The sequence below is a fragment of the Hylobates moloch genome, unplaced genomic scaffold, assembly GCF_009828535.3.
Source record: "Hylobates moloch isolate HMO894 unplaced genomic scaffold, HMol_V3 SCAFFOLD_5, whole genome shotgun sequence".
NCBI classification, from domain to species: Eukaryota; Metazoa; Chordata; class Mammalia; order Primates; family Hylobatidae; genus Hylobates; species Hylobates moloch.
The window spans coordinates 90,868,508-90,881,351 of record NW_026652280.1 but is presented as its reverse complement, the minus strand read 5'-3'; the positions used below and the strand labels follow the sequence as shown (position 1 = coordinate 90,881,351).

The 12,844-nt window shown below is 54.4% G+C and overlaps 1 protein-coding gene across 5 annotated transcripts in view; it reads left to right on the top strand.

The window, feature by feature from the left end:
• The window catches only part of KCNQ1 (potassium voltage-gated channel subfamily Q member 1), a 396,978-nt gene that overhangs the window by 358,036 nt on the left and 26,098 nt on the right, over positions 1–12,844 (top strand). The window lies entirely within an intron of this gene.

Genomic DNA, 12,844 nt, shown 5'->3' with positions numbered 1-12,844 from the left:
CTTTGGTCCTTGAGCTCTGGAAAGGTCTCTGTATGATTTCTCATCATGTAGGCCACCATCTCTGTTCTCTCTTTCTGAAATTCCTTTTAAGTCAGATTGAAGACATTTTTAATGAAACTTTGATGTCTCAACTTTCTTCCCTTTTTTTATGGCATTATATTCTTAACTTTATCTCTTCAGAGTTCTAGGAAATGTTTTTAGCAGTTCTGTTTTTAATATCCCAGAGCACGTGCTTGCTCTCTGACCGTGGTCATGGCATTCCGCCCTTATTTGATGGGCACAACAGCTCCTACGATCTTTCTGGAGATTCCAGATACATCTTGTGTCTTAAGTTCTGCTTAATTCCTTGATCTTCTGTTTATGTTTGGCCAGCCAGGCCCCTCTCTCTCATGTTCTGAATGTTTTTCAATGTTTGCTCGGGATCTGTGCATGGATGGGTCTGCTGGCATTTAGGATGTGTTGACAATGACTGGGGGAGGTGCCTGTCGTTACACTGAGGAACCCCATATGTCAGAGCTCTGAGGCCGCTGCATCTGAGAGCTTCGGCTCAAGGTACAGGGCTGGCAGCCAGGAGTCCCACCTGGTAGGACGCTCTGGTGTGGCAGAGGGACAGGACATGGACCTCATGCTCAGCCCCTTCCCATCCTCTTGGTGCTGTGGGCCTGCTGTGTGCCTCCACAAGGACTCCCGCCTTCCCAGCATGGCATTCAGAGCAGCAGGTGGCTTGGACTCACCCCCGTCCAGTCTTGGCCCCCGTACAGCCCCAGCAAGACCAGGGTGGGCGTGGACCTTAGTGTCTCTTCACCCTCAGGCTGTGCACCTCAGCAGTGCCGTGTCCTGTCTGGAGCCTGTCACACCCCTGTACAGCTACCCTAATCCAAATGGATCCTCCCTCAGGAAGCCCCTGGTGGGAATCAGTCCCCACGACCCCTGTCTGGCTTCCCTGGTTCATTGTCCCTGTTACAACCCAGATTTCCCTTATCGCAACTGGTCCTAGCCTGTGACCTCCTGGGGTGGGGAATCATCTCTGCAAACACAGCTCCTCCGCCCTTATCAGTGCTTTGTGAAGGCAGCAGAACGTTCTCTTGAGCCAGTGTCTGGGTCAGTTGAGCAATGGCTGCCAAGTCCACGGGCCTGCACGCATGAGGCTGTGCCTGTGTCTGCGCTGCTGGAGACCTTCTTGAGGTTCACTGCCCTAAAGGCCTCATGGGGGGACAGAAGGTGAACATAGGGCCCTGCTTGGTCTGACAAGCCCAGGCGGGGCCCTTGCCGAGTATCTTGGTGGGTGGCAGCCACCTTCTGTGATCGTCCTCCTTCTGGGCTGCGGTCTAGGGCTGCACATTCAGGATGGGGATGTCCCAGTGGGCGTGCTACGCGAGGGTCAGCAGGCCCCTGGCTGGAGGAGGTCAGTGTGGGGGGCTGCATGGGAGACGGTGCAGCGGTGGGCCTGGGAGCTGAGCAACGGTGGCTGGGATGGGTGGAGACCACCAAAGAGGAGGGGCCGGTGAAAGCCCGGCTTCCTGCAGTCTCAGGCCTGGAAAATGGCGCTCAGTGAGCAACACGTTCCCATTCTACAGTTTCCTGAGCTCCCGAGTGCCTGCCGCAGGGTGAGTGGGACAGTCCTCACAGGGGCATGCTCAGGCCCCATCCCAGGCAGACCCCACGCCCTGGCACGCAGCCCTACCGGCTGTGCCGCCTCTCGTTCCTGTCCTCCTGGCACCGCCGGCCACCCTTCAGCCCAGCCCTCATGGTTCTCTAAGCCGCCTCCTCCTCAGGAAGCCTCCCAGGCACCCATGCCCCCTGCACTGACCCCCAGCCCCCAGCTTTGACCATGCACTCCCAGACAGCTGATCCCCACACAAACTTTCTGTTTCAAGGAACAGAAACACCCCTGGAACTTGTCTAAGAAGGAAATGTGTCAACTCACTTACGTGAAAAGCCTGAGTCCCTCCTGGAAGTCCTCCCCTCCCTCCTCCTCTCTCCTTCCTTCTTTCCCCCTTCCCTCCTTCCCTCCCTCTCTGCTTCCCTCTCTCCTTCCTCCCTGAGACCTGGGACGCAGAGGAGGGTTCCATTCCCTCCCCCACCCTGGCGGTGCTCGGGGGCTCCAGTTGAAAATGATGGGGGACGCATTTGCATCACAGCCTGCCCGGCTGGCTCTGTGGCCCCTGATCTTCCTACTGCAGCCTCTGCCGGGGCCGGAAGGGCATTTCCGGGAGGCGGGAACAGCATGTATGAAGGCAGAGCTCCTTCCCGGAGAGGAGGGCCAGCCCCGTCCCCAGGGGCTCCCGGCTTTCTCTCTCCCCCTACATTCCTGTCTCCATGCAGCAGCCAGAGGGACTTTAAAACATAAACCAGACCACAGCACTGCCTGCTCAAGCCCCCCAAGGCCTCCCTCTTCCCTAGGAAGCAATCCAGGCACCCTTCCATGGCCGTGGGCCCCACGCCCCCGAGGCCCCACGCCCCCGGGGCCCCATGCCTGCCCTTGCAACATCCCCTTCCTGACTCCACCCAGCCTCCTGGGGGCTTCCACCTCAAGGCCTCTGTGCCTGTGTGAGTGGCACCCTGGGGTTGTGCCATGGCCAGCCCTCAAACCATCTGAAGTCTGCTGTTGGCACCTGCCCTCTCCTGGCTGCAAAGCTGCCCCCTCACGGCCTCAGGTCTCTGCCCCAGCCTCTAATCCCTCATTACTGCCCCAGCCTGTGCCTGTGCCTGGAGGCTGTGGCCTGGCTCTCCAGCTGGAACAGAAGCTCTGAGAAGAGAGGGCTGGCCGGCACCATCTCTCCTGTGAGAACCCTGTGCCTAGAACAGAGCCTGGTACAGAGGAAGAACCCGACAGACTGTGAGCCCTGTCTTCCTCTTGGCACCGTGAGTCACCTGTCAAACTGAGGGGCTGGCAGAGCTGGAGGGAGTTCCATCCCAGCCCCAAGGTGCCTGGAGCCGCTTATGGAGGTCACTGATGGCCTCAGGATGCCAGCAGGCCCTCAGATGCCCAGGGCTCATTCAAGGGCATCTGCCCTGTGTCCTCATGCACCTCCATTCAGGGAACCTGGGCTCACCACTCTCACAGGGGTGGAGACCTGCACCTCTTTTTCACCCCCAAACCTGCCTGCCATCAGTGCTTGCAGCAAATGCCCCTCCCCCACCATATTTTCATGACTCACTCCCTTCCTCAACCCTGCGCCTGGTCACCAAGCCCTGACAACACCTCCAGCCCCTGTCTCTATGATCCCCTCTTTGATCTGGAGCCATTCAGCCACATGGAGTATGTCCTCTGTCGAGGGGGCAGGGACTCAAAGGATGAGAGAAGGAACAGAGGGAGGACCAACATCTCGGCTGATCCTGGTCTATTTTTAGTTGGTGGTGGGCTGTCACTCCAGAGGCCAGTGACTGCGTCATCAGTGCCTTTTGATCTCGTTGCCGCAAGATACACAGGAGGCAGCTGCTCACTGCTTGTGGAAAGAATGAGGGCGGGCACATAGGCCTGGGGTGTAGGGAGCATTAATGAGTGCGAGTGAGTGGTGGATGAATAGGTAGATGGATGGGGAGCTGGAGGGAGGGAGGGTTGCAGAAAGGGATGCATGGAAGGATGGTTGAGGGATGGATGGTTAGATGGATGAAGAGATAGATGAATGGATAAAGAGGTGAAAGGATGAATAGAGAGATGGAGGGAAGGAGGGCTGAATAAAGAAATGGATGGATGGATGGATGATGGATGGATGGGTGTGTGGGTATGTGGACGGAGAGATAGATGAATGGTTAAAGAGGTGGATGGATGAATGGAGAGATAGAGGGAAGGAGGGATGAATAAAGGGATGGGTGGATAATGGATGGATGAATGGGTAGGTGGGTGAATGGATGGATAGATGGTTGAGTGGGTGGGTAGATGGAGAGATGCATGAAATGGATAGAGGTGGATGGATAAATGCAGAGATAGAGGGAAGGAGGGCTGAATAAAGGATGGATGGATGGATCGATGGATGTGTGGGTGGGTGGAGAGATGGATGAATGGATAAAGAGGTGGATAGATGAATGGAAGGAAGGAGAGCTGAATAAAAGGATGGTGGGTGGGTGGATGGATGGATGGGGAAATGAAGAGATAAGTGGGTGGATGGACGGATGAGTGGTGAATGAATGGATGGATGGGGAGATGGAAGGGAAGGCCGGATAAAGAGATGGCTGAGTGGGTGGGCTGTTGGAGAAATGATGGATAGGTGGATGGGTAGATGGAGAAATGATGGATAGGTGGATGGGTAGATGGATGGAAGGAGACAAGGAAGGAAGGAAGGAAGGAAGGGTGTGGAGGGAAGGGAGGGAGGGAGAGGGAGCAAGCAGGCTTGGATGAGTAGCTAAAGCACCTCAAGCAAGGGTGTCTCCCTTAGAAATACATGTGCCTCCAAGTCCTCGAGGCTGGCATCCCCTCCTGCTCTGTCTGCCTCTGCCTGCTGGGCAGGCCAATCTGCTGTCCTACCAAGGCCTAGGTCTTGACTCTGGACTCTTCCATGCTCATCAGAGGGTACTGTTGGAGCTTCCTGGTCAGCCTGACCCAGCTGCCTCTGGAGCCTGGCCTGGGACCTGGAGAGAAAGCGCCTGTGCCGAGGGCCCCAGTGCTGTGCCCATCTGAGGCCTGCTCTGCACACACAGCTTTCCTCATCCTGGCCTCATGCACCGTGGGCAGGAGTTGTCCTAGCAACCATCATCCAGGCACCTGCTGCGTGCTGAGCACCATGCTAGGTGCTTCCTGTGCTCTCAACAGCCTTATGTGGTCAGTACCAATCCCTCCCCAAATTACCGCCATGCTCAGGGTGTCACTGAGGGTCCCAAGTCTGGGGTGGCCAGGTCACAGCTTGAACCTGGGCAGCCTTTATTCTCTAGGGGCCTTAGGGTTGTCTAGGCTGCCAACACAGCATCCACACTCCCCACTAGAGCCCACATAGGTCTTATGGGCGCCACAGCAGGGACCCCACTGGACCTCTGTGCTTTTTGGTGGGGGGCTTGTCAGGGAGCTCATGGGCACCTCTGGGTTCTGAGAAGCTGTGCTGAGGCCCCACAGGATGGTTCTGAGTTCAGGGGACCCTCTCCTGGCCCTGTGGGGTCAGAGGAGGTCCTGGGAGCCCACCTCCTGCAGATCCAAATGCCTGATCTCAGCTCAGGATCCCCACCCCAGTGCCCCATCCCAGAGCATTTGAGAGTGGGGACAGGGTGTCCTGTTGTAGTTGCCGAGCCCAAGAAAGATGAGGCACCCAGGATGCCTGACAGTAGAGTTGCAGGGGGCAGGCACCATCGCCCCCAGCCCCAGGCTGGCCCCAGTCCCTCCCTGGGTTGTCCCCTCCCTATGCAGGCAGAGGGGCAATTGGAAGAGGCTGGAGACTGTTCAGGAGAAGGTGGGAGCAGACGCAGGAGTAGGGTGGGGGCCCTGGAGGCACTGGGTGGAGCTGCCCCCAGCCCTTCCTGCTGGTCTCCCCGGAGCTCCAGGCTCTGAGGCGGCACCCTCACCCAAGGCAAGCTGTTCAGGGGGTCTCCAGGCTGTATCTAACAGCTGCCTGTGCCGAAAAATTAAGCGCCGCTGAGTCACCGCACACCTGTCGGGGTGGAGGGGACTTGGGGGACCAGCCAGCTGGATATGTTCCCTTGCAGGTGGGCAGGGCACTGGGGAGCCCAAGTGTGCACAGAGCCCTGGGTGAGGGCTCCGTTAGATGAATGTGGATGGCTGGCGGCCTGGGCTTGGGAGATCAAGAAGTCCGAGGAAGAGGACAGTAGCCAGGGGCAAGACCTCGCACGCCTCTACCCATCCTGGGAAACTCACTGTGGCATTGTGGTTGAAGGGTCAGTGGCCACCAGAGAGTTCCTGCTGCAGTGTGGAAAGGACAAACAGGCGAGTGAAGTGGACAAAGATTCAGGTTGTGGGAGGGAGACTTGAAGGGCAAGTTGGCCAAGACTAAAAAGTGGAGTCAAGCTCAGTGCTGGTGACGATGTTGGGGAGAGGGGCCTCCAGCGCTGTGGGGGAGAATTTCAAGAGCCTTTTGTGAAAATGGTCAGGCTGCTGAAAGTGAGACCACACTCACCCTGTGGTCCAGCGATCTCCTTCTGAGAATCTACCCTGGAGCAGTAACACCCCTGGGACTGAGAATGGCTTCTGGGTTGTGCGTCATCGCCATCCAGGAGTGGTGAAAAGCTGGACTTTGACTGCCCATCATCCAGAGGGAGCAGATAGCCCCCCTGTGGTGAAGCCACACCACATATGATGAGGGGCTGGAGGCAGCAGAAAGGGGGCTATAGGACCCTTTGACTCAAGGGCTAACCATGATGTTCATTAAGCAAGAAAAGCACTTGCTGCTCCTGGAACATTCTGGCTCACTCCCGCCTCAGGCCCACTGCCCTGGCTGGACTCCCTGCACTGAACGCTCCTCCCAGCTTATGCTTTCCAAAGTCCCCTGCTCAGGAGGCCTTCCCTGAGCCCCTGCCCCCTCCATTTCAGACATCTCCATCTGATGTCTGAGCCCCGAACCACACAGGTGTCTGTTCAGGGCTCCTCAAATGCACAAATACATGTCTGTGACTGCAGCCCGACCCCTGGGCAGTGGCTGCCCCTCTGCCTCTGGAGGTCCCCTCCAAAACCTTGGTCCCTGTCTGCAAAGGATGTCAGGGCTTGAGGTCAACAGGCAGGTCTCAGGGCAACAGAGCCCAGTGGCACTCCTGGCCCCAGGAGACAGAGAGAACCCACCCTCACCCTAGTCCACATGCCCAACCCATGACCCAGGCCTGTGGCACCAGCCTGCACCCGGCTGTGCTCCACAGGCCAACTCTGCTCACGCTCCTTTCAAGGGTTAACGGTGCAAGCTCCTCACGGCACCAGTGCGCTTGCCTTTGACATGAAAATGTTTTTGCAGCAGGCCCGGATGCCAGCATTTTTGTGGTTGCAGTCAGATGTTTTTAACTACGTTGGACAGAACCCACGGCGGCCCTTTCCATGGCTTCAGCCAGTTTCTGAGCGCTACCTTGAACCCCTGTTGCACCCCAGGATGAGAATCACACCAGTGCCCTTTGACCCCCAGCCTTGTGCAGATACTGATACCCTTAGGATAAAGCTGACCCCAGTCGTGGCAGCCACCCCAGCAGCCAGGGAAGGACCTGCTGGGGCGTTTCAGATCCTGAGCAGCATGTACCCTGTGAAAGAACAGGTTCCCCAATTTTGGTTCATGGTGCCTGAGATGATGGCTTCAGATAATATCCCTGGCCAGGGAGGTGGAAGCTGCTAGGCAGAGCCCTGGGCATTAACTCAGGGCCATCACAGAGGTGGTGAGAGCTACCCCAGGCCTGGGGACTGTTAGCACAGACCTGAGCAGAGGCCCCCTTCCCACAGGGGCCTACCCAATCATGACCCACCTCCTCTCCTCCATGGCAAAGGTGAAACTAATTAGACTCAAAGAGACATGATATCCCCTTGGGCTGCAACTTAAACTCCAAGGAGAGATCCTGAATCCAGAGTCACATGTATGTTAGAAACCTCTAGCACTCTCCCCTCCCCGGCCAGCACCTACCAGCTTTGTGCAAATGCTCCACATTTGCATTTTAAAAGCCCTGAGAAGGCCTGCAGTGAAAAAAACTAACTTTGTGTAACCCAACTATTCCCAAACTCTCTATCTACAAAATAATTTTCCCTTTTATCATTAAAGAATATGCATTAATGCCTAAAACCCACTATCCTGGCAAAGAAGTGCGGGATTGTCTGAAAAACACATGGCCAGCCACCCTGCACCCTGAGTTCCACAACATCAAAACCCAGTGTCTGCTGGCCCTCAGAGTGGGAGCACATGCTCCAACTTCCGAGCCCTAGGAAAGGGTCTTGTCTGCTCTTCCCCTCAGTGTCAGGTGACCCAAGAGTGTGGGGTCAGGAATGGCGTCCTTGTGCCCTTGTCACCCACACCTGTGGGTACACAGCTTCCCTTTCTGCAAAGTCACACCCCAAGCCCTGGCTTGAGCATGTACACAGGCTGCAGCCCACGTTCCTGGCGCCACCGTCCCAGGTGTGGCTAAGGCCCCCACAGAGTGTGCATCCTAAGGTGGCTCAGAGGTCCTCAGAAAGCGCCAAGAGGCCTTCCTCAGAGGAAGAGCAAGGGTAGGTGCCTCTGGCATGAGCCAGATGATGGGAGCTGTCACGGGACTTTGCCACCTGGAGTGAGGGGCCTAGAAACCCCCCTCCACCAGATGCCTTACACCCCCCCATGCCCACACGCACACAGCTTGGAGGCTGGAAGCCCCGGAATGCGGCCCACCCTGTCTCCAGTTGTTCCCTACCAGCCCAGCTGCTGGTCCCTAACCCCGCCCACCTGTTGGGTCCTCAGCACCAGCTGCCCAGAGCCCCCAGCCCCTACCCTAGTCTGATGACCCAGGCCTTTCCCCCTGCCCAGGCTAGCCTTGTGCTCAGCTGCCAGCACAGCCCCCACCACACACTCCCCAACAGGTGTCTCCACAACTGCCAGGAGACAGCTCAGCTTAGCTGCTCTTCCCCCAACCCCCAGGCCCAGCCGAATCACGTCTAGGAGAGTGGGCCACATGCCTCTTGGAAGGCAGGTGGCACAAGAGGTTCATCCCACCCTCCAGCATTACCCAGCCCCACAGGACCCACCTCCTGCTCCCAGCTCCAGCCTGAAAGGAGCTGGTCCTCTCCAGCCTCTTTGAAAAGACCAGCTGGACATTCTCCAGGGAGATTCTGCCCTGCAGGATTAGGGAGTACCCTCACCTGGCCTTTGTTCATTGGTTCATTCATTCATTCAGCAAGTATTCACCAAGCATCCCTATGCTCCAGGCATCAGTGGTAGGCCAGACAGCCAAAGTCCCTCCTCCCAAGGGCTGTGGCCCACTAGGAGGACAGACGATGGCAGAGCATTGTGTGCTCTATGCCTGACCATGTGCTGAGGGAGGAGCAGGAGGAAGGCGAACCAGAGTTTAAGTGAGGAGCGGGCAAGGCTTGTATGAGGCCCAGCCCACCCTCCCCTGGGCAAGCTGGGGATTTGGGAATGGGAGACACCTAACACATGTCAGCCTATACATGAGAGTAGAAGTCCAGTTGAAAACACACCTGAAACAGCACAGTCCAAACACCAGATGCCGGGAGCCTTCCTGACATTGAACCTTCCTTGAATTCCTGAGGTAAACCTTATGTGATCTTGACTCAAGTCCAGCTGCTGATGCATTTTTAGGTTTTGGCATCTGTATTCATACCTGATTTGGTCCTAAAATTTTCTTGCGTTTCCTTGAGCAGTTATAGTGCCTGGTTTTACCTTGTCAGATAAGTTGAGCAGCCTCCCCTTTTGGCTAGTGCTCTGGGATGTATGGGATGGATGTCATCTCCTTTTTTAGGAAATTATAGAAATCACCCCCAAAAACTAGACTGGAAACCTTTTAGAGGAGGTAGGTAGCTGGCATTTCTGCCTCCCCAATGGGTTTATGTTTCTTAGGATTTTCTACCACATAAGCCATTTTTGGTATTTTTTTGCCTTGAAACTTATCATGTTGTGTTTTCAATTTTATTGATATGAAAGTATATATCATAATCACTTACAATTATTCAATTCCCTCTGTAGCAGTAGTATTCATTCCTAATTCTTATTTGTTACTTTACTTGCTTAAGGTTTATCTATTTTACTGGCTCTTTAAACAACTTGCATTTGGTTTTATTGGTCAATTCTTTTTCATAAAATATTTTTCTATTTTGCTAGTATCTTCCTTTGACTTTGTTCATTCTTTGTATTTGTTTTGGTGTTCTTTTTCTGGCTTCTTGAGTTGAAAGCTTAGCACATTTATTTTCAATCTTTTTTATTTTCTAAAATTGCCATCAATACTTCTCCAAATACCCTACAGGAAGCATCCCACACTCTTGGTGTGTAATCAGCTCATTGTGAATCCATCCTAAGAGTTTCTCTCTGCCTTATTTTCTCTTTAATCAAAGAGTTATTTAGAAGGGTACTTTTTAAACTTCAAGATGTATCCATCTGTTGCTATTTTTATTAATAATTTTCTATTTTACTTCAAGGTACAGACTTTTTGAAATGTATGGAGCTTTCCTTTGGTGCCTAATAGGATCATTTCTGTGACCTTTTTGTATATGTGTGGAGGCAGTGGAGTCTTTTCTGTTCATTGTGTTAAACTTGTTAGTGGAGTTCTGCGACTCCTCCACCTCCTGACTTACCTTGTTGTTTGTTTGTTTGTTTGTTTGTTTTTCCCACTGTGGTTTGTCAGTTTCTGAGAGACAGGCACTAGGATGGCCAATAATATTGTGGATTTCTTGATGTGTTGGTTTTGTTCATTTGTTTTTCCTGCCCTGTCCTCTGGGCCCTTAAAGCCTGGGCACATGTGTCCTTTCCTTACGTCTGGGGAAATGGTCTCCATTGCGGGTTTGAGTCTGCATGGCTTCTGCCTCCCTTCCCTCCTGGTAGAGCACCTCTGGAAGCTTCTGGAAGCTGTGTCCTCCACATCCCCTGGCTCTTCCTTCATCCAATACTTTCTTCTCCCTGACAGAGCTGTCAAGGGGAGTGCCTACACCCCACCTCCATTGCTGCTCACCCTCCCCTGGCCCGTGCTGGGCCTTGGCCATCTCTGGGGCTGCTTCTAGGCCCATCTAAGCGAGGGGTTCCTTAACCTGCCTTGCTTTTGCAGCTGCCTGAATCTCCCTCTAAGGACATCAGCACTCTTTGGAGGCCAGGTCCGGCCTGCTCTGCTCCCTTGGTGGGAAGCTTTCATCCCTGCAGGGTGGGGTGGGTCTCTCAAGTGTTTGGTGGCCCCTGGCTGGTGCTGTAGTTCCATGGGTGTCAGAGGGCGGACACCGAAGCCTGGTGCTCTGTGCGAGTCCCACTTCCTAGCCTCTCAGCTGTGTGACTCCAGGTGCAGAGGCCCCGTGTGGGGCAGGAGCACTGCAAGCAAGAGGATGGGAAGGCGGCTGTGGGCCTAGCAAGGGTTGGGGAGCGTGGTGAGAATGGTGCCCATGGGGTCACACCAGCCACACACACTTTCTTGAGAAGTTTCAAGTGGAGCTGCAGGGCCATTGTGTATCCTGAATCATTGCTCTGGCTGAGGGAGTCTGGGGACCCATGAGGCCCAGATGAATGGGCTCAGATGGCGTGGGAGGCCATTGGGAAGTGACTGGCAAAAAGCCTCATGATGGCAGAGCCCCACTGACCCCACACAGTCACCCACAGTGTCCCCTTCCCCACGTGGTAATTCTGGACTGTTCACAGTGGCTTCCAAGGCCTTTGGGATGGGCCTTGCGTGCTGCCCTTCTGCTAGAAGCCCTTCCAGCCATTTGAGGTCCTGCCCTCTGCTCACCTTGTTCCCTGTGCCCATGACATCTGCCCACCTTTTCCTGGCTGCTCTGTGCTGGTCCTATAGGGGTTCCTTAAAGGGTGCATCTTCCAAGCCACCTCTGTTGCCCTCCTCTGCAGCCACATCCCTGCTCTGCATGCCCGCACCCCAGCAAGCATGTGTGAGCTCTGCAGTCATGTTATGACCCCAGTGATGTCCCCATTCTATCCCTGTCCCTTCATGGCAGAGTGGAATTTGCAGGGTGACTAAGTGAAGGATCCAGAGATGGGGAGATGATCCTGGGTTATCCAGGGGCCCCAAATGTGATCACAAGGGTCCTTCTAAGAGGGAGGCAGGAGGGTCAGTGAGCAGAGAAGACGGGGGGATGAAAGCAGAGCTCAGAGAAAGTGAAGGTTCTGTGCTGCTGGCTTTGAAGATGGAGGAGGGGCCACAGCCCAGGAACCCAGGCAGCTTCTAGAAAACTGGAGAAGGTGAGGAATGAATCAGCCCTAGAGCCTCCAGCTGGTATCAGCCCTGCCAACACCTTGTTAGCCCGGTGAGACTCCTGACCTCCAGAGCTGCAAGATGTCACACACATGTTGCACTATGCTTGTGGTAACATGGCACCACAGTGCAGCATGCTGACACAAGCACCAGCACAGCACCAGGCCCTGGGGTATAGTGCGGATAAGATGGACTGGACCCTACCCTCCTAGGGATGTCCCTCTAGGAGGTGGAGGTGGGGAAATGGGGACAGGTATTACGCCACTATGGCAGAATGCAAGTATTTAGTTAGAATTGTGCTAAGTGCATAAAGAGAGCTAAAGCCTACATAATACATTGTGAGCCTACATAGGGTATTAGCAGAGGTGTCCCAAGGAAGCTCCCTGTGAGCCGAACCCCAAAGGATGGGTGGAAATTAGCTCAACTAAGTGGAGAGGTGGGATAGTCATGGGCCAAGGCCCCAAGGCAGGAAGGAATAGGCCTGGCCTGTGGGTCTGAGAGGATGGAGAGGGCTGAACATGGGCCAAAGGAGAAAGTTAGGGAGAGAAGGTGGAGTCCTCAGCAGGGGCTCAGCTCAGAACCGGGGGAGCCCCAAAGGATGTGAGGCAAGGGAGCAATGAACAAATCTCACCATTGTAAGATCTGAAATTCAGAAAGGTGGCATAGGCCAGAGTAGGACATTATGAAAAAGAAACAATTAGGACATTATGAAAAAAGAAAACACTCTTTCCAAGCAGAAAGAGTGCTTGGAAATGTCAATTATGCTGCTGAATTTAAAAAAAAAAGTCAGTAAAAGATGGAAGTAATTCTCCCTGAAAGTGGAATGAAGACTGAAAGATAGAAAATCAGAACACCCAAGAAACATGGAGACTCAATCCAAGGACATCTGATATCCTGCTACTGGAAGTTCCAGAAAGGGAGAGAGAGGAAATAGAGATTAAAGAAAGGGCCCACTAAGAACCTCTAGCAGAAAAGAGCAGCCACTGTGTCATCATGCCCTTCAGGAACAACAGAGATAAAGACAACACTCTAGAATCTTCTC